Source organism: Nicotiana attenuata, chromosome 1 (genome assembly GCF_001879085.1).
Source record: "Nicotiana attenuata strain UT chromosome 1, NIATTr2, whole genome shotgun sequence".
NCBI classification, from domain to species: domain Eukaryota; kingdom Viridiplantae; phylum Streptophyta; class Magnoliopsida; order Solanales; family Solanaceae; genus Nicotiana; species Nicotiana attenuata.
The window spans coordinates 109,684,233-109,707,728 of NC_031989.1; positions in this window are offsets into that span (position 1 = coordinate 109,684,233).

Below are 23,496 nucleotides of genomic sequence, written 5' to 3' on the forward strand. Positions count from 1 at the left end.
AACTCGATTTGACTTAAATCTCGCGTTAATAGATTGCTCTCAACAAGAGCAATCGATTGACGATAGTTTTGAGTCATTCCGAGATCCTCGAATTTGGGCAGATTCGCCGGATTTCGATCAAAATTCATCGGTCCTATTCGTCCACCGGAGTTCGTTGTCATTATTTCTTCTGAGTATTGGGGTAATATCTCTTTTTGTTTTTTCCTTCATCATCGTTTTCGTGCTTAGCTTGCATGGTTTAATATTAGGTTAATTACAGTGTGTGTTTTGTTTGTGCTTAGTCGAATTTGTTAAGTCATCATTTGGTCAGTCTATTTATTGAGTTTTGATAATTTTTCTTTGGTGAGATTCGTTTGGGTGTTAGGTTTGATGATTTCTGTTTTCGTGTTCTTTTCAGAGCTGGTTGCATGCTAAATCTGTTTAGGGTTAGGTTTAGTTTCAAGTTTTAATTTGCATAGTATTTTGTTTCTCTAGTCTTTGATTTGTGCTAATTCCTACTTTATGTTATTGGTCCTGATTTGTAAACAGATAGAAATTATGAGGGGTTAATCGAACAAAAAGGAAAACTTAAAGGGGGTCATGGGAGGGTATACAAACAGAAGTTTAGATAAGAAGCTTCTAGAATTTGGGGCAGCTGGCTCTATTTCGCCAGCACAAAATGCTGAAACCAATTAGAGGCTGCCAGCTGTCCTAATTCTGTTAGAAAGATGCTTTTAGGGGTTGTTATGAGGGAATAATTCCCTGATTTTGAGGAGCACATCCTATATAATATTCAGAGCTTGGCCCTCATTACACACGAAAAACAGACCTAAAAATCTTCTGAGAGGTCCAGCTTCCTTTTCTGATTTTTCTTTCTATTACTAAAAGTTTGGAAGGGGTTTTTCTCTAAAATTTCTGGGTTCTGGAGCTAAGAATGTCCTGATAGCAAAGCTGTGTTGAGTATTGTTGCTGCTTTTCACTGTTGTACCTATAAGCTGATATCACTCTTGTGTTTTGTACTTCTGTTTGGGTCTTTGCTGTTATTTCTGCTTCTAGGTATGTAAACCCTCACCTATTCTGTTCTATTTTGAATTAATGCGATGAAAAGATGATCTTCTCTATGGTATCCTTGTGTTTGATTCCTAAAGACTAGCATGTTTGGCTGTTTCAGTTTCTGGTTTGGTTATGTAATTTTTGAGTTGAAGTTTTGTAGTAATTCAAATGGTAGTAGAGCCCGATTCAAGTTAATAATATGAGCTTACAAGCATATAATATGACTTAACTTTGATGTTTTGGATGGCTATTAGTTCTTGTTGATTGGCTCTGGAAATTGTGGTTCAGTGAACCTTCAGTTTTTTGGAATAACCTTAAAAGAAGTTGTTGGCATGTCTTTTCTCTGATTTTTTTTGTGTGTTAAAGTCATGAAAAGTTATAATCGTCCTAACTGTTTGCTCCATTTGTTTGCACCTATGATAAGTCGGATGCAGATTTGCAAGCTAGCTCTGTAGCTATCCTTGCAAATGCATGCACTGTTTTGAATTACAAATCACATGGGTTGGAGTATGTTGTCTTAGCAGAAGATCGGAATGTTTTGTGAAGCTTTTCATTGATAATTAGCTAGACATCAAGACTGCTGAGTTATTATGATCAGAATTGTATAAATTTATTTTCAATTATCAGTTTTGTATAACCTGATTTAATTACTCTTGGGTATAGTTAGTCAATTTTTAATTTTCAGGATTTATGTAATTGCTATTAAGCATATTCGACAAGGTCAGTCGGCCTTAGTAGCAAATTGGGCCAAGTGTGGGCCTAGATGGGTGGCCTGGTCGGGATCACCTCCGGTGTGGCCCTGGACCCTTTTTTCATATGCTGGGCTTAATTTCAAGGCACAAACAGTGTCAGCATTTTGTGTCTTTAAAAAGATTGTGATTAAATAGTCTATTGGGCCTTCTGCAGGCCTAGTTCACCCTAGAATAATCAGAAATCGCCAAGCCTACCTAATTTGCTTCGGCAATTTCATCTATTAAACTTTCTGCTTAGTGTAATAAAAATGGACTTCTAGTACTGAAGGCACAGTTGTACAAAGTTGGGCCTAGTATTTGGCCCACTTGAAGTTGTGTGGCCGTTTGCCTTTGTCCTTGCTCCTGGGCTCAATTTTGAGCCCAATTTTCTTATTTCCCTTTACAAAAAAGTCTTTAGATAATTTTGGGCTTGATGCTGGCCTAGATTTCTCTTAAATAAGTAAAGGCTCACCATATCACCTTTTATTTACTTACAATTAGTATTTTAGATTGAACTTTAACTTAGTTTCAAGCATGAATATCCGTAGATTGCTTTAGGCACGTTTAATATATTATCGTTGTCGCATACACGTTCGCGTGATGTAACTACGATCTTAAAAACAAAATCAAAGTATGCGTTCGTGCAACTTCGACTAAACTTTTTTTAATAATAATAAAGCATTATCAATCGTGGACACGTACGCGTGACATGATTTTTGACGTGCCAAACAAATGGGTACACGTACGCGTGACCTGTTTCAAGATAATTTCCTAATTAAAAGAGATAAATGCACATAGGTTCTAAAAAATAAGTAATTAGATAATTTAAATAAGCCAAGTATGATTAGAGCGACCGTGCTAAAACCACTGAACCCGGAAATTCCTAACACCTTCTCCCGGGTTAATAGATTCCTTACCCGGATTTTTGTATTTCGCGGACTGTAAAATAGAGTCAAACTTCCTCGATTCGGGATTTTAAACCGGTGACTTGGGACACCATAATTATCCCAAGTGGCGACTCTGAATTTGATAAATAACCCCGTTTTAATTGTCACTTAAATTGGAAAAATACCCTTATATCCCTTTCGGGGTAGAAAAAAGGAGGTGTGACAAAGATAATCTTTCTTCTCTAAATCATACAATTTTCAACCCTTCTTTCCATAGGGATATCCCACGAAGATACACCTACAACTTGTACTTGAAATTTATCACCCTTTTCCCTAAGGTTTGAGCATAACATAGCGAGCCAAATACTCAAAGATGTCCATACACAGGCACTCAACTATATAATAGTTCATAAGTTCTCTTTCCATGAAAAATTTGCCGAGCGCAAAACACAAAACAAAATTGATGCTCGTTAGCCAAAGATAGCATAGTATGATTATCATCTCCACATGGATTGGATTTAAATAATGCTCTAGTAATTCCTGGTTTAATTTCTATTCAGGATGATCAAAACTTGATTGGAATGATTACGAACTACGATTAACTACTAAAATAAAGCAATTGACAATTGACTGCAAAGAACTACATATTAGCAGAGTTGTTTCTTATCAATGTGGGAAGTAAGGGTTTTCACATGATAGGTGCAAGGTTGTTATTCTAGATATGATACTGTTACATTTCACTCTTGAGGTTCTATCTATTCTCACGAATTCAATAGGTGATTAGCTTATACTTCCGATTCAGACTCCTCTCTCTATTAAATCTAAATATTTCAAATAAACTATTGTAAAGTGCGGTGAAATTTACAAGAATCTATTGGTAGGAATGATCTAAGAGAAACTTCTCGCAAATATTTTTCAATCTTAATTTAAACGGTAACTCAAAAACTCTTTCGATTACTTCAAAGAATCACCAAAATAAACTAAGGCATACGCTGCAATAATATTCAATAAGATATTCCTCTTTCGATTAAACACTATAAAGAATAAAATGATAACTATATTAAAGCTCCTCCAATAAATTCAAGCAATTAAGCAGCAGTCAAGTCCATAAACAATAATCAAGTCACCAAATCATGTCAACCCCTATGGTAAACTACTCCATAATGATAGCGGAAGTCATCACAAATATAATTAAAGAGCGAGAAAGCATCAATCCAATGTTACAATACTAACTCTTGTATTGAATTTAAGAAAAGATGATGAAATTCTATGTCTTGTAGCCTCCAATTCTCCCCCTAAGCTTCCAAGGTCAAAAGTCCGCTAAAATTTGTGTTTTTGATGTATTTATACCATGTAGGAACGGGCCTGAAGGAAACTATCCTTTCCAAGCCAAATTGAGAAAAGTTGGGCGAGAAAATACACTATCGTGGCACACTGGGTGCGCACCATGCGCCGCATTAGTGGAAAAGTTTAGAGGTCTATTTTTTCACTCTGCGGGAATTTTTCACTAGTGCACCCCGCCCCCCTACGCATGGCGTGACACGATAGTATTTTTCTTAGAGTAATTTTTTCTCACTTTTTGACATCCAGACATGGTCTTCGACCTCCGAACGTGATCCCAAATTAATTTTTTGGGCTTTTACTCAGACTTCAAAGCTCCAACTTATTCAAATTAGCTCCAAATTATCGTAATAGCTCGGAATCATTTCCTACAAGGCATAAAATACGTAATAAGCATAAATTACCATTATTTAAGTTCAACCACAAGTAAAATGCAGTGATTAGAGTGCAAACTATGACTAAAACATGAGTTTCTAGCCTACCATCACTTTCCATGCAAAATTGAAGACGGAGTTCGATTAATCAAGTAACAAGCCGTCAAAACACATTCCCCTAAAAATCAATCGGCAAGTTGCCTTGAAAGCGCAAGGCCCTGGATACATTCAAGATATGACGATGCTTTTTTTCCACTCTTCCATTATGTTTGGGGTGTTCCTGTACACAAAGTTTGAAAGAGAATCCCACATTGAAGAAAATAATTTCTCATACATGTAAGCTCTGTTCCATTATTACTCCTAGAAGTTTTAACTCGCTTACTGAATTGTCTGTCTATCATAATAAAAAATATTCTTCATAGTTTGAACTACTTCTTTCTTATAAATCAATAAAAAAATCCATGCAGCACATGAGTAACATCTACAATAAACAAAAATATGGTGCACCATAAGACGAAGTTTTTCGATAAGATCCCCATAAATCACAATGAATCAACTAAAAAATGCTAGAAGCTCTATTATTACTCAAAGGGAATTTGTCTCTTGTTTGTTTTGCTCGATGACATGCATCGCAACTTTTATTCAAAATATCACTATTTTTTTTCAAAATAACGATAGGAACTAATTTGGTTACTTGTAGAGAGGGATGGCCCAAATGCATGTGCCAAAACCAACCTTTATAACACGTACCCTCTGTTTGTTCCAGAAATAGTAGAGTCCATCTTTCCGCTCACCCACTCCAATCAACATCCTCGAGGTGTGATCTTGTAAAATACATAAAAGTTTAGTGAAAAGGACCAAACCGTCCGAGTAATCGATTAATTGAGATACAGAAATCAAGTTGCATGTCAAGCCGGGAACATAAAGAACAGGCCAAATTTCCTTCATGTTTCTTTGAACCCTCGATGGTCGCTACAACATTACATCCATCAGGCAAACTAACGGGACACTGCTCAAATTTTCGCACATTATACAATAATTTTAAACATCCTGTCATATGATTTGTCGCTCATGTGTCGATGATCCAAGACACATAATTTTAATTATGTCATCTTCTCATTCTAACTTACTTGTTGGTCATTCAACATAGCAATCAACTTTGACATTGCTCATTGCTCAACCGCGGAGGTCCGGTCTTTTCCACCTCCATCACAGCTACGGAGATGCCACATCCCCTGGCCTGTGCAACATTCGCGCGATACGATACGCCACGTCCGCGACCTCCATTCATTCCACCCCTCTGATGTTGTTGTCCTCTACTGCGTCCACCTGATTTACCATTACCATGAGGTCTGTCTCCCTACCATTTTGGATACCCAACAAACTAGAAGCAACTTTCTGAATCATGTCCAGTTCGATTGCAGTAGGAGCACGTATTTTTGTCCTTCACGTTATTCCGACCATTATAGGGGGTATGTCCCTTGTATGACAAAGGCCATAATGTCTCCACATTCATCAGACCATCGAGACACCATCTAAGACGTTCGTCCCGTACCAACTTCGAGTAAACTCAATTCGAAGTTGGCAAAGGATCTTGAGCGAGTAAGTTCGACCTCACTATTCCATAGAGTGTTTCATCTAATCCTATAAGAAAAAGGTGCACCTTCTTCTCTTCCCTTTTTTCCCCAAGCTTGACCAAGATCGCATGTGCACTTACCACTTGTGCAAGTCGGTATTTGATCAAAATTCAAGTTTTTCCCAGATTTTTGTTAATTTTTCATAGTAATTTATTATGGTCATGCCCTTTTGTTTGCACTCCGTAAGATTGGCCTTCAACTGTTGTATTCTTAGACCATAGACCAAAAAATGTTCTTCAATATGTCCTTAAATTTTTAGCAACTTCTATGTATGGTATAAACGAACGCAAAGTAGGCTCAATAGCATTCCGAATCCAAGAAACCAACAACGATTTGATGGTCCACCAATCTTCAAGATCTGGAGACTTCTCATCTGGTTTCCTGATTGTTCCGTTAATAAATTCCAACTTCTTCCTTGCCCTCAAGGCGTTCCTCATGGGCCTTTCCCATTCATTATAGTTTTCTCCCTTTAGAGCAACCCATGTTATCAAAATCCCAGGATTGTCATTGAATGTTATATGGTCTTTCGTTTGTTTGTTTTGTCACTACCATCGCTCCCGCCGATAGCGGCGACATCTTTACTTATTGTCCATTTCCATTGGTACGTCACTCTGAGTTTCTTATGGTTTGCCTCGGGCTTAGATCTAATACCATGCCAAACACGCAAGCACACAATAGCCAAGTGTGGAAGAGAAAGGTTCGCCTTCTTCAATTGATTTACAAGAATATATATACAAGCCAAGTAGTAAATCTTAGTCCTAACAAATATGAAAAATTCGTTATGACAACATATGGAAAAGGAACACTCTCCTAGTCCTAAGCATATAATATATTTACTATCCATATATACTCATTAGGGGTGACAAACGGACGAGTCGTGCAACACCCTGTAAATTCAGCTTAGGTGTGGACGTGTTAAATGAGTAGTAATATTATATTTTAGACATGTGAAGTTCTACCGGGATGATTATGGGTGGAAATAGTTATTTTAGAATCAAGACGGAGAATAAGGTGTATAAGATTAGATGAAATCGACTAAGTTTACGAAAGGTCTGCCTTCCAGCAGAATTTATAAGTAATTTAGGAAAATGCAACACACGAAAGTTGTATCCCTTTGAAATAGCTTTCTAACGATATATTGTGGAGCCCGAACGGACCTTTGTGCAAAAAGTTACGTATGTTTTACTGGACAATGCGCAGTATGCGCGCCTGGATTGTCCCGTGCGCGGACGCGCACTTGTGGCAGTGTTACTGCCCTGTTGCGCGTTCAGGTGCGTGGTTGGGCCTTCTCAGGGGGGTCATTTTTAAAGCCCTACTTCGTCCCCCACACCCCAAAATACAAAAACTTGCTCTAGAAAGGGAAGCTCTCAAGAACCTACCCTCTCCCAAGGTCCCTCCATCATCCAATGTGAGTTCTAATGGTGATTCTAAGTTAATTTCAATTCTTCAATACCTTATTAACATGGGTAAACCCTTCAAATCATTATATATTTGATTGGAACATCATTGTTGAGAAAATAAACTCTAGGACTCAAATTCAAGAGGATTGAACGTCAAAAAGGTAATATCTTCACCCTCTACTTGTTTATAGTATTGGATTAATGATTATAGACTCTAGTTCATGGGATATGAGTTGATGGGTTTGACAAAAAATTAGGAATGATTATAGGTTTGGGTTATTGATTGTTGATTATTGGCTAAGGGTGTTGTTTATCTTATGGGTGATGAAGAATGATGTTGATTATAACCATTTGGAGATTAAAGAATTTATCTAGGAGCAAGAGAATGGGTTATTGGGTGTAGAAACACCATTAATAAGGACTATGAAGTTTTATACCCACCAAATGTGTGATATAATGCCTAAGTGACCAAGACATGAGTATTATCGCTACATGGAATCTCTTTAACTTGTACTGCTATTGATTAAAGTTAAAAGGGTTGATAAATGTTGTATTACGCTCAAGAGGAAGCTAAGGTATGTGGGGCTAACGTTGTACGTTTGGGAATGTTTATAATTCGCCCTACGTCTGATTCTTCTGACTAATACAAATTTCCTCAAAAAGTAATTACGCCACAGTTCCATGAATAGTTGTAGATTTTCTATTCTCTAGATGACGTGGTTTCATAATTCATTTAATATCCCACGAGTTTCAGTTATGACAGATCATTTTATTATGAATACACATTCCAATTGAGTCCTATTCAGCATTTCAATATCATGTAACCCAGTATGGTTCAGTATCATGTATTGCAGTATGATTCTCAATTCCTTATTTTAAATCCTGAATGTTGAACACTTGTATTTGGGCCTGAGGCCGTAGTTCATGCTTTATGCATATTTGGGCCTGAGGCCATAGTTTATGCTTTAAGCATCTTTGGGCCTGAGGCCATAGTTATGTATACGTATACTTGGGCCTGAGGCCGTAGCTTGTGCGCATATATATTGGGCCTGAGGTCGTAGTTTATCATATGAACAGGTTGTTCATCATTCAGAAGAGGGAGTATTCATATCCTTACTTCCTTGTTCAGTTAGTAGTTCAGTTTCAGTTTCAGTATTTACAGATCATTCCTTCAGTTGTTTTACATACTAGTGCAATTCAAATGTACTGACGTTCCTTTTCTCCGGGGCATGCATCTGGCGATGCAGGTAACGATTTACAGGTCGATGATTCTGCTGACTAGGACATCTCGTATCAGCTACTGGTGAGCCCCAATCTTTCAGGCCATTATCCCTCTTTTTTTAGTCTTTATAGTATTTTAGTTAATAAGGTATACCGGGGACCTTGTCCCGATAAACAATTAGTATTTTAGTATTCTTTAGAGGCTTCATAGACCAGAGTCCAGTCAGTAAGATATTATCAGGCTTTTATGTGTTAGCCTTGTCGGCTACTCGTTTATACTTGTAGACTTTTTAGTACTTTCCGCATTTATGATATTTCAGTCAGACTCTTTAGTAGATCGGCATGTTGCATGTTTATATTCAGCTTATAGTTATACCACATGTATATCCACCCATCCAGTTGGTTCGCTCGGTCACATGCAGTTAGGCACCGAGTGCTATGTTACACCTAGGCCATGGTTCGGGGTGTGACAAAGCTTGGTATTAGAGCCTAGGTTCGAGAGTCCTAGAGTGTCTATAAAGTCGTGTCCAGTAGGGTCAATTTTATATATATGTGCATGGCACACGTGTAATCAATTGACCATCAAGACATCTAGGATTGTTCCATATATTTCGTACTCTAGATCGTGCAGTTAGAGCTATGCTTTCAGGAATCTTTCTAACTCGTGCGAATTGCATATTTCAGAAAAATGCTTGCAAAAAGAAAGTACACCAAAAGGGCCTCAGCTACTAGCCAAGGGGCTACGACTAATATTGCTCGGGAGGAGGACACTCCGAACCAGGGAGTTGCATCGGGCTCAGTGCCCAATGCTTCACACATGAATGTCAGGAGAGCTATCCAGTTGCTCACCCAGATTTTTGCTACTCGGGCTCAAAGGCAGGGAGCAAGTGTTGTTGATGAAATGGGCAATTCCAGGTCCACGGAATTCCTCAACATGAAACCTTCAGTTTTCACAAGGTCCAAAAGGGATGAGGATCCGCAAAACTTCATTGATGATGTTCAGAAGATATTTCGAGTGATGCATGCCACAGACACTGAGGCAGCAGATCTTGTTGCATACCAGCTGAAGGATGTTTCTAACACTTGGTATGAAACATGGGAAGAGTCCCGAGGGGAAGATGCGGTTCCTGCGACTTGGAAGGAGTTTGTAGATACATTTCTTGAGCATTTTCTACCCATTGAGGTATTGGAAGCTAAGGCTTTAGAGTATTAGAGACTCAAATAGAATGAGATGAGTGTGAATGAGTGATGCCTCAAGTTCGTCTCTCTATCCAAGTATACTCCAATAATGGTACGTGATATGAGGGCTAGAGTTAGGCGGTTTGTGTTGGGGCTTTCAGATGAATTATTTGTTGTTGCTAATATAGCTGCTCAGAACAATGACATGACCATTACTAAGATGGTTGCCATTGTTCAAGGGAACAAAGGCAGGTTGAAGGAAGAAGAACAGCTACGAAGAGAGAAGGACAGGGAATTCAGCAAGAGAGCTAAGTCTGCGGAAAATTTCAGCCATGGGGGATCTCAAACAGGTGGCAATCGCCAGTTTTTCAGGAAATCAAAATCAGAACCTGCTCCATCTTCAGCTACTGCACCAGTTCAAAGGTCCAAGTATAACAAGAAAAACCAAAATCTTAGAGCAGCAGGCTCACAGTCACAGACTAGTGTGGGCTACAGAGGCCTTGAGTACCCTACTTGCAATATGTGTGGTAAGAAGAATCCAGGGGTATGTCGTTTGGGCACTAATGGTTGCTTTGGGTGCGGTCAGTAGGGCCACTTCTTGAGGTATTGTCCATCAGCAGAGCAGAATAATGGAGGCAATGTAGCTCAGTCCACTAACTCACCAGTCCCTCAGAACTCTCAGGCAAAACAAGGGCGTGTTGAAGCAAAGTTCGGTAATACGGGCAGTGGTCGGAACTTGTATGCACTAGCAGGTCGTTAGGATACAGAGGCTCGTGGAGATTTTGTTATAGGTATTCTAACAATCTTTACCTTCAATGTTTACGCTCTTATGGATTCGGGATCCACCCTATCTTATGTAACCCCATATATTGCTAAGAAATTTGGGATAGAATGAGAAAAGTAGTGTGAACCCTTTGAAGTGTCCACCCCAGTTGGAGAATCAGTTATAGCTAGACGTATCAATAGGGGATGTCCAGTTAAATTGTATCATCATCTTACTGTAGCAGACTTGGTAGAATTAGAGATGGTAGACTTCTATGTAATCATAGGCATGGATTGGTTAGAGTCTTGTTATGCCATAAGGGGTTGTAGAACCAAAATAGTAAGTTTTGAATTTCCCGTCAAACTAGTCTTAGAATGGAAGGGTGATGCAGTAGCACTTAGGGGTAGGTTTATTTCCTATCTTAAAGCTAGAAAGATGATCTCTAAAGGGTATATCTATCGCCTGGTTCGAGTTAAGGATGCAGATGCTCATATTCCCACTCTCCAGTCGGTACCAATTGTAAATGGGTTCCCAAAAGTGTTTCCCAAAGATCTTCCCGGAGTCCCTCTCGATAGATAGATTGACTTAGGAATTGATCTACTCATCGTATTAAGCCGATATCTATTCCCCTTTATAGAATGGCCCCGACAAAGTTGAAAGAGCTAAAATTCCAGTTGAAAGATCTTCTAGATAAGGGATTTATAAGGCCAAGTGTCTCACCTTGGGGCGTACCGGTCTTGTTTGTCCGAAAGAAGGATGGGTCTTTGCGCATGTGCATTGACTATCGCCAGTTGAATAAAGTCACCATTAAGCACAAATACCCACTTCCCAGAATAGATGACTTATTGTGACGACCCAACCCGTCGTCTCATGCATTATAGCCCTGTTTCCCCCATTTATTGCTCTTTCATGTTTTATTATCAGCAACGGGTGAGTTAGAGTTTAATTGAATTGGTTTGGATAGGAAATGAGACACTTAGTCTCTTTAAGGAAGGTTTGGTTTGGAAAAGTCAACCGAACGTTGACTTATTAGTTAGAAGGCTCGGATGTGAATTCCGGTGATTCGGTTAGCTTCGGGAGGTGATTTGTGACTTAGGAGTGCGATCGGAAGTGATTTCGGAGGTCCTGAGTAGAATTAGGCTTGAATTGGCAAAGTTGGCATTTTGGCGAATTCCGGTGGAGGTGAGATTTTGATCCGAGGGTCGGAATGGAATTCCGAGGGTTGCAGTAGCTTCGTTAGGTGATTTTGGATATATGTGCCAAATTTCAGGTCATTCGGAGGTGTTTTGGTCGGGTTTTTGATCGAATGAGTAATTCGAAAGTTTTTAAGAAACTTAGGCTTGAATTCGATGTGATTTGATGGTTTTAGCGTTGTTTAATGTGTTTTAAAGATTGGAACAAGTTTGAATAAGGTATTAGGATGTGTTGGTGTTTTTGGTTGAGGTCCCGGGGGCCTCGGGGTGAATTCGGGTGGTTAAACGAGCGTTTTGAGGTGTGTTGCAGGTTCAGTTTTTCTGTCATCTGGTATTTCCGCTTCTGCGGAAATGGACCGCAGAAGCGGTTCCGCAGAAGCGGGTAAAGGAGCGCAGAAGCAGTTCGTAGCTTGGTGGAGTGTTTCCGCAAAAGCGGAACATTTTTCACAAATGCGAGTCCGCAGAAGCGGACTATAAACCGCAGAAGCGGTCTTGAGTGGTTCGCAGAAGCGGATGAGGAGACGCAAAAGCGGACGTTGGGTTTTTAAGTGAAGACCGCATAAGCGGAATTTTGGCCGCAGAAGCGGTCCCGCATAAGCGGAAGCGGGACCGCATAAGCGAAAATCGCTGTTGGCAGAAGGGTTTAAAATATTAAATTTCATCCGCGAACAAGAGGTAGTTTCCACCATTTTTAAGCGACTTGGAGAGCTTTGGGCGAGGATTTTCGAGGGTTTTGACTGAGAACCAATTGGAGGTAAGTCTCTTGGCCTAATTATTCGAGTTTATGGTAGAAATTACATGTAAATTGTGGAAAATTCATCAAAAACGGGTCAAGTTAGGGCTTGGAAAGCTGTGACGTAAAAATGGATTTTGAAAGGGCATTTGAACTCCGATTTTGGTAAAATTGGTATGTGTAGACTCGTGGCGAGACGAGGAATCCAGTGATGTAAATTTCGTAATTTTTCGAGAAGTAGGCCCGGGGTTCGGGTTTTGCCAACTTCGTGAATTTTGGTGTTTTTCGAGTCTTTTCGATTGGGTTATGTTTCTTTAGCCTATTGTAATGTATTCGTTGTGGTTTTACTCAGATTCGGCGTGCGAAGAGGTTGATTCAAAAGGCAAAGGCATAGCGAGCTAGACTTGTGGCCGGCTTGAGGTGAGTAATAGATGTAGATGATGACCTGAGGGTTTGAAATCCCGGTATATCACACTGTGACGCTATATTGAGGCGAGACAGGTACTCTATGACGAGTGCGGGGTCGATAGTGACTGGGGATTTTGACCTAGTCTGCTCCGATTGATGTTCGTACTGTGTTCTTGACTAGAAATTGTTTGGTAATTATCCTACTTGAATTTTATGAATGTGTTTGGGGCTTTGTGCCTATCATTTGCATCCTTCAGGGATCCTTATCACTGCTTTCATGATGCTTAGCATATTTCATGATATCAGTCCTGAGTTAGACACTGCCTCGAAATGGTTAGTAAATAAATAAAGGTTTAAACACTTAGCTCTAAAATTCCTAATAATTGACACTAAAATGAATAATTTGACTGTGCCCGATTGGCTTGCATGCATATATATATACCTGGACTGAGTGTGGATCGGGTTGCACGCCGCAGCGAATGTTACTATGATATTGCGCTTGGACTGTAGGAGCCCCTCCGGAGTCTGAACCCCCACAGTGAGCGCGGGTACCCAAATGGATCGGGCTGCGCGCCGCAGCGATCATGTGCATTGCATTGCATTCATGCATTTATACCTAATTGTCTTATTTGTCCTGATATTGTTGTTGTTTCATCGTTTTATGTGCTGAATCGCTGATTATAGCTTTATATTGTAATATTTCGGAATTTCTTACTTTCAGCCATTATATATGTTTATTACTCACTGAGTTGGAAGTACTCACTTTACTCCCTGCACCATGTGTGCAGATTCAGGTGCTCCGGAGACTTAGTGGAGTTGTTTGCTGTCTTCTTGGATTTCGGTTTAGGAGTTGTGAGGTAGTTGCCTGACGTCCGCAGGACCCGACTTCTCCCCTTTATTGCATTTGTCTTTCCCTATCCTAGACTTTCTTTATTACTATGAATATATTACTCTGTTACATTTAGAGGCTCTAGACTCGTGACTCCAGATCTATTGGGGGAATGTTTGGTATATTCGTTATTATTTTTCGTACTATTTTATCTAGTTCCGGATTGGAAACTTGATATTTACTATTTTAATCGTATTATTTGTTAACGGATTGCGAATTTGGGTTGAGAGTATTTAATTGGTCGGGCTTACCTAGCATTAGTGTTGGGCGCCATCACGATCGGGATTGGGGTCGTGACACTTATTTGATCAACATCAGGGTGCCCAGTGTTATTCCAAGACTGACCTCAGATCGGGATACCACCAGTTGAAGGTTAAGGACGTTGAAATTCCAAAACAACTTTCAGAACTCGTTATGGGAATTTTGAATTTTTGGTAATGTTGTTTGGTTGAACGAATTCACCTGCGGCTTTCATGGACCTTATGAATAGGGTCTTCAAGTCTTATCTTGATTTGTTCATTATTGTGTTTATTGATGACATCTTGATTTATTCCCTTAGCGAGATTGACCATGCAAAACATCTCAGAATTCTGTTGCAGACGTTGCAGGATCACAAGCTATATGCAAAATTTTCTAAGTGAATTCTGGTTGAAATCAGTAGCGTTTTTGGGCCATGTCATCTAAGGGGAAGGCATGAAGGTGGACTTTCAGAAAAATAGAGGCAGTGAAGAATTGGCCTAGACCCACCTCAGTATCCAATATAAGAAGTTTCTTGGGTCTAGCAGGCTATTACAGGCATTTCATAGAGTGATTTTCCTTTATCTCGTCCGCTTTGACTAGATTGACTTAGAAGAAGGTCACGTTTCAATTGTCAGACGCTTGCAAGAAAAGTTTTGAGGAGTTAAAGAAGAGGTGGACTTCAACTCCAGTCTTGACACTACTGGAAGGAACCGAAAGGTTCGTTGCTTATTGTGATGCTTCAAGGGTTGGTCTTAGGTGTATGTTAATGCAGTATGGTAAAGTCATAGCCTACGCATCGAGACAACTCGAGGCTCACGAGAAGAATTATCTGACTCGTGATCTTGAGTTAGCAGCCGTGGTATTTGCGCTTAAGATCTGGCGCCATTATTTGTATGGGGTGCATGTTGTCATTTTCACATATCACAAGAGTCTTCAGTACATCTTCAAGTTGCTCAAAGATTATGATGTTTCTATCCTCTATCATCCGGGGAAAGCAAAGGTTGTAGCCGATTCAATCGATGTTTTATGGGAAGCTTAGCTCATGTTGAAGCAGACAAAGGAACTATGACAAAGGAAGTCCGCCACTTAGCAAGTATATGAGTTCGATTTGTTAGACTCCGGAGATGGTAGTGTTGCTTTTCAGAATAGGGATGAATCCTCCTTAGTAGCGAAGTGAAGGAAAAATAGCTTAGTGATCCCTACTTATTGCAGCTAAAGGAAAGGATCCACAAACATAAGACTACGACTTTTGAACAAAGGGGAGATAATGGTACTTTTAGGTACAGAGGCAAGCTATGCATTCCAGACGTGGATGGGCTCAGAGAGCGGATTATGTCAGAAGCCCACAATTCCAGGTATTCTATTCACCCAGGTTCCACAAAGATGTATCATGATCTTAAGGAGATTTATTGGTGGAACGATATGAAAAAGAACATAGTAGATTTTGGGGCTAAGTGTCCAAATTGTCAGTAGGTGAAAGTCGAACATCAGAGGCCTGGTGGTTTAGCTTAGAGTATAGAAATTCCTGTTTGGAAACGAGATATGATAAACATGGACTTCATAACAGGTCTACCTCGCTCGTTTTGGAAGCGTGATTCGATTTGGGTGATTTTAGACCGACTTACCAAGTCAGCCCACTTCTTGCCAGTGAAGACTATAGATTCAGCAAAAGATTATGCCAAGTTGTATATCTAGGAAATTGTTAGATTGCATGGGACTCCTTTGTCCATCATCTCAGATCGTGGTGCTCAATTCACAACGAACTTTTGCAAATCCTTTTAGAAAGGATTGGGTACAAGAGCTAATCTCAACACAACTTTTCATCCTCAGACAGATGGCCAGGCAGAGCGCACCATTCAGACTCTTGAGGATATGTTGAGGGAATGTGTTATTGATTTTAAAGGTAATTGGGATGATCATCTACCCCTCATTAAATTTGCTTATAATAACAGCTATCACTCTAGTATCAAGATGGCACAGTACGAAGCTCTGTATGAGCAAAGGTGTAGATCACCAATTGGTTGGTTCAAAGTTGGCGAAGCGGAGTTGTTCGGAGCCGATTTGGTCTATCAGGCTATGGAGAAAGTCAACTTGATAAAAGAGCGTTTGAAGACGGCTCAGAGTCGCCAAAAGTCTTACTCGGCCGCGCGGCGTAGAGACTTATAGTTTCAATTTGATGAATGAGTGTTTCTGAAAGTTTCGCCTATGAAAGGCGTTATGAGATTTGGGAAGAAGGGGAAGCTTATTCCCCGCTACAATGGGCCTTATGGAATCCTGTGAAGGATCGGGCAGGTGGCTTATGAGTTATAATTGCCACACGATTAGCTGCTATACACCTAGTGTTTCATGTGTCTATGTTGAAGAAATTCATGGGAGACCCGTCTCGTGTGGTTCCTATGGATATTATAGGGGCTAAAGATAGCCTGACTTACGAAGAAATTCTAGTGGCTATTCTTGATCGTCAAATCCGCAAGCACAGAACTAAGGAAATTGCTTCAGTGAAAGTGCTTTGGAGGAATCAAAAGGTTGAAGAGGCTACTTGGGAAGCCGAAGAGGACATGAAGTCTAGATGTCCCCATCTCTTTAAAGAGAAAACAGAAAATGTAGAAGGTAATTAACCTTTCCATTTAGACCTTATATTATAATCTCCATATCTTTCAGTATTTAGTCAGCTCAATATTCAATCGATTCAGTAGTCATTTAGTTCATTATCTCAACAGTTCAGTAATCATGTATTTGTTCAGTTTAGTATACATGTGTTCATAACAGCTCAGTATTCACATGTTTCCATCAGACCCGTTTAAGGTCCAGAGTTACTCGTAGTTACAACCAAGACAGTCATTCGAGGACAAATGATCCCAAGAGGGAGATAATGTAACACCCTGTAAATTCGGCTTAGGTGTGGATGTGTTAAATGAGTAGTAATATTATATTTTAGACATGTGAAGTTATATAGGGATGAGTGTGGGTAGAAATAGTTATTTTAGAATCAAGACGGAGAGTGAGGTGTATAAGATTCGATAAAATCGACTAAGTTTACGAAGAGTCTGCCTTCTAGAAGGATTTCGTGAAAAATTTGGGAAAACACAACACATTAAAGTTGTATCTCTTTGAAATAAATGATATATTGTGGAGCCCGAACGGATCTTTGTGCAAACAGTTACGTGCGTTTTATTGGACAATGCGCAGTATGCGCGCCCAAGTGCGCCCCTGGATGGTCTTGTGCGCGACCGCGCAGTTGTGGCAGTGTTACTGCCCTGTTGCGCGTTCGGGTGCACGGTTTGGCCTTCCGGGGGGATCATATGTAAAGCCCTACTTCGTCCCACACACCCCAAAACACAAAAAATTGCTCTAGAAAGTGAAGCTCTCAAGAACCTACCCTCGCCCAAGGTCCCTCCACCATCCAAGATGAGTTCTAATGGTGATTCTAAGTTCATTTTAATTCTTCAACCCCTTATTAGCATGGGTAAACCCTTCAAATTGTTAGATATTCGATTGGGACATCATTGTTGAGAAAAGAAAATCTAGGACTCAAATTCAAGAGGATTGAACGTGAAAAAGGTAATATCTTCACTCTATACTTGATAATAGTATTGGATTAATGATTATAGACTCTAGTTCATGGGATATGAGTTGACGAGTTTGACAGAAAATCATGAACGATTATAGGTTTGGGTTGTTGATTGTTGATTATTGGTTAAGGGTGTTGTTTATCTTATGGGTGATGAAGATGATGTTAATTATAACCATTTGATATTTTAGAATTTATCTAGGAGCAAGAGAATGGGTTATTGGGTGTAGAAACACCATTAATAAGGATTATGAAGCTTTATACGCACCAAATGTGTGATAAAATGGCTAAGTGACCAAAACATGAGTATTATTGCTAATATGAATTTTCTTTGACTTGTATTGCTATAGATCAAAGTTGAAAGAGTTGACAAACGTTGTATTATGCTCAAGAGCAGAAAGTTAAGGTATGTGGGGCTAACTCTCTACTGAGAGTGTTTATGATTTTCCGTACATATCATTCTTATGACTATTACAAATTTCCTCAAAAAGTAATTATGCCTCAGTTCCATGAATAGTTGTAGAACTTCCATTCTCTAGATGACGTGGTTTCATTATTCATTCAATATCCCATGAGTCTTAGTTAGGACAGATCATTTTATTATGAATACACATTCTAGTTGAGTCCTATTCAACATTTCAATATCATGTAACCTAGTTGGTTCAGTATTTTAGTATCATGTATTGCAGTATGATTCTCAGTTCCTTATTTTAAATCCTGAATGTTGAACATCTGTATTTGGGCCTGAGGCCGTAGTTCATGCTTTATGCATATTTGGGCCTGAGGCCGTAGTTTATGCTTTATGCATCTTTGGGCCTGAGGTCGTAGTTATGTATATGTATACTTGGGCCCAAGGTCGTAGCTTGTGCACATATATTGGGCATGAGGCCGTAGTTTATCAGATAAACAGGTTGTTCATCATTCATGAGTATTCATTGTAGACATGTGATTTTTGACCCTCCCCAAGATTTTTTATGTTTTAGCACGTAAATATTTAATTTAGGCCTAATATAGCTATTTCAACTCATTTTGACTCTTTTTACTTTATTTTATTACAAGAAAAATGAAAATTACAAAAAAATATTTTAGTTTATGTATCTTTCATAAATTTAAAAAAAATACAAAAATAGTACCTTATTTTTATCTTTATATAATTTTGAAAATACAAACAAATATATATATAATAGTTTCATGTTTTAATATAATTTATTTAATTAATTAGGATTAGCTTTTGCATTGTGTAGTATTTTTATCTTATTTTAAAAGGAGCCAATTAAGGTGTTGGATCACAATTTTAAGAGTTTTAAGAGCCCAATTTTTGGCCCAATTCAGATTAGCTCATTAAGTCCAACACCCAATACCCATCAAGCTAAACCTAGGGACCCTTCTAGACTCTTCTTGGGAGCAAAATTAAATAAAAAAGGGCCCTAAGGACCTAAGAGCAAAAAAAATAACCTAAACCTAGACTACAAATATAGGGGTAACGCCTAAATAAGCTGGGAGGAGGGACACAAATAATACACCTAGAGACCAAAATTAGACCACAAGAAATGACGCCTAACACTCTGTTTGGATCATTGCTCCCCGTCGTTTTATAATGTATTGTATTGTACTGTATCATACTGTATTGTATCGTTTTATTAATACAATGTTTGGATAGATTGTATTGTTTGTTGTTGTTAAATAATATTTTGCTGTTTGGTTTGACTGTATCATACTGTACTGTAACTGATAAGTTTACTAAAATATCCTCAATAATTTAAATATTAAATTTATCAAAAATTATGCATATGTTATAAAACAATAAATGAAGAACAAGAGTATTGCAGAGAAAAGTAGAGAGAGAACTCTTATTGATATTGGATGAATTACAATGGAATAGAATCCTCTATTTATAGGGAGAGGGTGACTTAGCCACCAGGTAATAAACCCTAGAGTCTCTCTAAATATAGACATTCACCATAAATACAATTCTATTTATAACACTCCCCCTTGAATGTCTATTCAACAGATAATGTGCCTCGCTAAAACCTTAACTAAAATAAAACCCAGTGGAAAAAAATTCTAGAGAAGGAAAAAGAGTACACATATCTAATAATACGCCTTTTGGTTGCCTCGTTAAAAATCTTGCAAGGAAAACCCAGTGGGACAAAACCTTGTGAGGAAAAAAGAGTACAACGCGCATTAACTCCCCCTCATGAGAGCATCACTTCACATCCTTAAGCATTTGCATACCAATCTTGTGCACCATCTTCAAAAGATCTTTGGTAGATATTTGATAAACAAATCAGCCATATTAACTTGAATGAATATATTGCACCTTGAAATCATCATTCTTGATAGAGATAGATTGTCTTCATATGATCTTGTTGGAATCGTCAGTTCAATATCTTCACATAGAGGTGAAAACTCTTGCTATCATATTATCATGCATATAGTTATAGCAAGATACATTTGTGCACAAATTGCATTGAGGATGTAGTACTTCATGACCATGAATTCTATATGCTTTAAGCAATTTAAATCCTTCAGGGATTGTTAAGTTATATAAGCCATATAATAGACTTTAGATGGATATCAAGTTTTCATGTCATGCTTGACATATAAGATATTGAAAACTGATTGCACATACCATTGACTTATACTTTCAAGTGTTTGAACTACATGTTCAAAACTACATGACTTTCATATGAAACCAATTTTATTTGAATTGTTTCTTCAGACTTAAGATCCTCATATATATATTTAGCGCTATCATAGATGTCGTCGACAAACATTTTATATCGGTTCCAACCTCCTTATTTTTCATAAAGACATAACATAGAGATCTCTTCATTCATATATTCAGGTACTTGAATCTCTCATGAGATTTTATGAAGTGTTATGTCATGTGATCTTCTAGATCACTTGCCTCCTTTATTATGATCATTTGCTCATCTTCTTTAACAAGAAGTTTATTTGAAACCGATTGTCTATACGCTTTAAATGTACCATAGACTTTGTCCTTCTAGGATTTAATAAGAGCATTTGCAATGAGAATATAGTTACTTTCTTTGGGTCAGCAAATGCGTCCGGCATGCATTGCAATATATTGCAGATGAATTATCTTTTATGAACTTCAAGTTCATATTATCTTATTCGAGGATCTAGATGTACACATGATAATTCATTACACGTAACTTTTTCTCAACTGTTTATCTTGTCTCCTCCTCATGTTAGAAAAACTAACTTGTTTCCTCAACTTTGAGAACTCATATTTGTGCGTTATGGTGTTAATCAAAATATACACCGCACATCAATAATAATAAGATGGAATTATTTGGTTCCTGACCCTGAACCACTTGCGAGGGGAGAATATAATATACTTTTGTATATAACGTATATCAAACTGATATACAAAATTTTGTTCTCATAAGCAATAGTTTAGATATTAAGTGGAGGCACTCAATAAATTATTTTGCTAAACCAGCTGTGATGTAAACCAACTTATCAAGATAAACTATCTTGAATAGGAAATCTGGATATTATGCTCGAAATTAAATTATTGAGCAAGTTACCTCGCACACACCGGCCAGGTTGCGGGTTAATAATTGCACATGTAACCATCTCATAGATGCATCTTATGTGGTATACATGGCAGGTGAATGGGCCTATATTCACCTTTGATATTTCCAGAATTCATGGGATTCGATCCCAATTTTAGTTGATCTATTAATTAATGAGAACAAGCAATATAAGAGAATTCGTAAAGAACTTTCTAGTTCTTTAATATTTACCCATGTGAATTCTTCATTATTTTTGCACATCATACTTAAATTGATATGGCTAAACCAATTATGCCAACTGAATAAATTATCAATATTGATAAACTTCAGATTTACACCATGATGTGTGCAATTATCAATAAACTCCAAGTTTATTATGATATGGGTTTTTATATCAATAAACATCCACTTTATTGTGGTATTCTTTTATTTGTGTAGAACAAACTGGAGAATAAAGCGGGTAGCTTTTCACATACATATTACCCAGCTACAAGTTATAGTAATAGAAGATATTAAATCTTTCCTTTATTTATAGTCTCAATATAATCAACCGCTTTCGCGTATACTTTGGAAACTGAATAAGTTTCTTTGAGACTTACTACAACACAACACCTCATTGGCAATCAATTGTGTTTCTCCAAAATACTATAATTGGCTCTTGCAGAGTTCTCAATTAATTTTGTAGTACCACATATTCATCAACACCCATATGGTAAATATCTCTTTTAAAGAGAAAGTTATACCATTATGGTTATGGTCAAAATTATATGCAAGATATGTTTCTTGCATTACCGTTGTCTTTTAATAATCACAATGCCAAAATATTTTGGCGTACAATAGGTACGTGACCAATGACCATTCATGCCATTCTTATATCATCTCAAACCTCCTTTTAGAGGTGAGTGCGGTAAATTCACTACCACTAGCACGTTCATATTCTTTGAAGAATGAATATGTATTCATAAATCAGATGTTGTCACATTTACATCATGAATGGACCATAATCATCTATATGTGCTTTACAAAATCTCATGTCAAATTGATGACAAATATTTTTCACAGAGTGAAAGATTATTTTGAGAATCCTTATTGTTCTCATTATCACAATGATGACGATTATAATTTCGTCTATTGCCACGTCCACATCCATTGATACCTTCACGGTAATAATTTTGTCTTCTTTCAGACTTATCACATATTGCTATCACATTCTCTTAATGGAATGAGAATGGAGCAAATTCAATGGGATGGGTTTTCACTTCTTGTGCTCACGATCATACATGACTTTGATCATGGCAAGACATAGAAATTTTACCACTTCAGGTGGTTATAATTTCTTACAAACTCCATTAGAGTTATAATCAAACTTTGTTGTCTTTGCTTGTATATAAAATCAAATTATAGAATTTCAAGAATATAAAAGAGTAAAATAAAGTAAAATACTTACCTTAAATCTAAAATTTAATCATGAAGGAAGTTCATGGAATAATTGATAATCATTATGCTCAATCCCAAAGCTTCTACTCAATTGGTTAGAGTCTCGTGCTGATAACGTATTATAAAACAATAAATGAAGAACAAGAGTGTTGCGGAGAAAAGTAGAGAGAGAACTCTTATTGATATTGGATGAATTACAATGTAATAGAATCCTCTATTTATAGGGAGAGGGTGACTTAGCCACCAAGTAATAAACCCTAGAATCTCTCTAAATATAGACATTCACCATAAATACAATTCTATTTATAACAGCATAAAAATAATTTTAAAAAATAAAACAGAAGAAGGCAAAACACCTTAAGAAAGCAAAACAAAGGAGGGAGACAGAAGAAGGCAAACCAAAGGAGCACAGCTAATTAGAATTGAGTTAAAAGTAAATTAGGAGAAAAAATAAAACAGAAGGCGGCAAAACACCTTTAATATTGGCGGCAAAAGTTTTGAAGAAAAATAAAGTAGGTTATAGGTTTGAGGTTTGGAGTTAAAATAAAAAAAAGTAAAGGTAAAATAGAATTGTGGAGTAAATTAATTGTTTCAAAAAATAGTACTTTTCATTTTTATTGTTCCGTAACAATGGATTTAACAATACAATACAACTAATTTTAATGAAACAATAAAAACAAACATTGTTTTGGATAACAATACAATACATACAAGGCAGAACAAGCATCCAAACAAGCTGTAAGAGAGAACAGTAGCGCAGCTTTCATAAACCCTTCCCCATCGTTCTGCATCTTCTTCTTCAATTTGGAAACCCAGCGAAAATAGACGCCCCCCCCCCCCCCCTTCCCCTTGAACTTCATCGTTCTTACCTCACCCCAAACGATCGGAGCAAAAAAAAAAAAAAAAAAAAAAAAA